Source organism: Entelurus aequoreus, linkage group LG21 (assembly GCF_033978785.1).
Source record: "Entelurus aequoreus isolate RoL-2023_Sb linkage group LG21, RoL_Eaeq_v1.1, whole genome shotgun sequence".
In the NCBI taxonomy this organism is placed as follows: Eukaryota; Metazoa; Chordata; class Actinopteri; order Syngnathiformes; family Syngnathidae; genus Entelurus; species Entelurus aequoreus.
Genome location: NC_084751.1, coordinates 17,665,486 through 17,668,577, shown reverse-complemented (window position 1 = coordinate 17,668,577; position 3,092 = coordinate 17,665,486). Strand labels below are relative to the sequence as shown.

The 3,092-nt window shown below is 35.7% G+C and overlaps 1 long non-coding RNA gene across 1 annotated transcript; it reads left to right on the top strand.

The window, feature by feature from the left end:
• The first annotated feature begins 825 nt into the window (after positions 1-825).
• On the top strand, positions 826-1,845 carry LOC133638925 (uncharacterized). Its single transcript, XR_009823701.1, has 4 exons — positions 826-1,206; positions 1,314-1,420; positions 1,480-1,552; positions 1,652-1,845. It is a non-coding gene; the product is annotated as an uncharacterized LOC133638925 (long non-coding RNA).
• Positions 1,846-3,092: the final 1,247 nt, after the last annotated feature.

The following is a 3,092-nucleotide window of genomic DNA, read 5'->3' as shown; positions in this document are numbered from 1 at the left end:
ATTCTAGTAAAACTCACATGGATTCAATAATACAGGCATTTTTATACATTTTGCATGTTAGATTTAGGAATTAAGACGGAATACATTTTTTTTGCTTTTATCGCATTATCTCAGGATTCTGATAACATTACAGTCATCCCAGGTAACACCTAACGTTAACGTAACGTTACTGTATGGTTCTCTTTTGGTTAGCAAGATGAGAACATTCTAAGAACGTTCTAAGAACGTTCTTAGAACATATCAAAAACTATAGTTTTTTATGTTCTAAGAGAACGTTCTCATCTATATACCAAATATAATTTGCCTGCAATGGAAACAGCAACTGTTAGGCTTTTATAAGTGTTTTTTCCGCAAATTTACTTTTTATACAGTATGTTGTAACGTTTCCCTAACTTTCTGCGAAAGTGTTGTGTTTTGTGAACAATCTGACGCTGGCTGAGCAAGGCTGCACGCACAGTAGGTGGCGGTAATGCACACACAAGGTTGCTTGCCAACCGCCATAAAAATCAAAAGAAGAAGAAGAAGAAGAAGAAGAAGAAGAAGACTGCACGCATGCACAATTGAAGCTGCTCCGTGTGACAAAGAAGGACGAAGGCTAACTACTTCCAGAATCCCGATTTTAAAGCAATTTGGTGCGCCATCCATTTATCACAAGTAAATATATAAAGAGTGAAATACGAAGCACGTTTTTGTATAACAATTTCCAACCTACATGATTAATTTCAGATCATTTTACGGTTTTAGCGTTGTGTATAAATGCGCGCCATGCGCCGGCGCTAACTAGCATACATTTCTCGTGCAGGTTGGCTGTTATAAAGGTTCCAAACTGACCAAAGACCAGAATCTGTGGATGTTCAAGATCTCATTGATAAGCCTTTCGAGACTCTTGAGCAGCTGAAGGCCTTCTGTGAACGGCTCGACACTGATCTTCTGCTCAGAAAGCAGCTGGTAATTAGTTTTAATTCCCCACTGCAAAAATATCTTGCTCAGTTATCAAAAAACAATTTCTAATCAAGTACAATATTGTTGTTTATTTATTTGTATAGGTGAAAGCTCTTACTGCTCTTGGTGGGCAGAATTTGGCAGACACGGTGAGGACAATGCTGAGGAAAATTGCCACAAACAAAGTCCTGGAGCAGCTTGGCCTCCGTGGAAAGTCAGGAAAAGTGGCGTTTGAGGACTTGCCCCTTTACAGAATAATAAATAGTAAGTGTTAATAATAGGTTTGCATCTTTGAACATATGTTGCGTGTATGCTCACAAGGTCGATCTAGCTGTTCTAAAGGGAATTCTAAATTGTGCTGGTGATTGCAGAGGCATGCAGGGGTGTTTACAAGCAGACGACCACAGCTGAAGTGGATTGTGAGCTTGGAGAGGTCCTGAAACTGGCCACTTTTCGAAAGGGAGGTTCAAAATTTGAGGTACGGAGAAGATAAGATATCCCAATTTTGAATTCCATTTTATTGAAGTTCCACTGCAGGAGAAGAGGAGGAATTAAGAGGGAGGACAAAAAAGGAAAAAGAAACAAGCAAAAGAACAGAGTGAGATGAGAGGTAAATGATAAAGTAATTATGCCAATGTTTTAATTCAATTCAATTAATCTACATTCCAGTGCTGTCTTTGTTGTATTTGTGATAATTATTTACTTCCAGGATTTGGGTTTCACTGCTTGGGCTGCTGCCCCCGCGACCTGACCTCAGATAAGCGGAAGAAGATGGATGGATGGATGGATGGATTTACTTCCAGGAAGAGAACCAAGAAGGGGCAGGATACACTGACGCGCACGACCAAGACCACTGCATTCCATTCCATTTGTATTATAGTTATCACTAATAAAGAATTATTTCTGTTGAAATCACTATCACTAATAAAGAATTAATTCTGTTGAAATTTCTGTTTGAGTGTTATTCCTGACAATATAGCATAAAAACAGATGTAAATAGCATGTTCCTAAACAGTTCCCTAAACGTTCTAGCCAAACGTTCTTGGCTAACGTTCTGCTAACCAAGCAAGAACACCACAACCAAACGTTCTTTGAACGTTATAAACTAACGTTCCCAGAACAATGCCACTACGTTCTCCTAACATTCACATAACGTTCCCTTGTTACCTGAGATATTGGGTAAAAAACAACTTTTTGTGTTTGCAAAATTTAAAAAAGCATATGTTTCGATTAAAACTCCCAAGGATGCATTTTTTCAGGCATTATTAGCCATTTTTCATGTGTGGTTTAGGAGTTATGTTTAACTAACTGTCATATTGAGTGTGACACTGTCAGTGAGTAAAACCTAATTTTTTTATTTGCAAACCTTACAAAAACAACTGATTTTAGTAAAACTCACATGGAGTCAATATTATAGGCATTTTTAGATATTGTGCATGTTTTGTTAAGGAATTATGACGAAATACATTTTCATTGCTTTTTTCGCATTATCTCAGCATTTTAAGAACATTACAGTCATATAGAGTAAAAACTAATTTTAATGTTTGCAAGCCTTAAAAAACCATATGTTTCAAGTAAAACTCACAAGAATGCATTATTTCAGACATTATTAGCCATTTTTCATATATAGTTTAGGAGTTATGTTTAAATATCTGTCGTATTGAGTGTGACAGTATACTGTCATTATGTGTGAAAACTAACTTTTGTAGTTGCAAAACTTCCAAAAAAAACTGATTCTAGTAAAACTCACATGGATTCAATATTACAGGCATTTTTGGACATTTTACATGTTTGGTTTAGGAGTTGTGTTTGAATAAATTTTTATTGCTTTTTTCGCATTATCTCAGGATTCTAAGAACATTACTGTCATATTGAGTAAAAAAACTACTTTTTGTTTTTGCAAACCTTACAAAATATTTTTTTCCAGTAAAACTCACAAAGATACATTACTCCAGACATTATTAGTAATTTTGCATGTGTTGTTTAGGAGTTATGTTCAAATACATTTTTTTGCTTTTTTGCATTATCTCAAGATTTTAAGAACATACTGTCATATTGAGTAAAAAACTTATTTTTGTGTTTGCAAGATCTAAAAACGCATGCTTCGAGTAAAACTCCCAAGGATGCATTAATTCAGGCATTATTAGCCG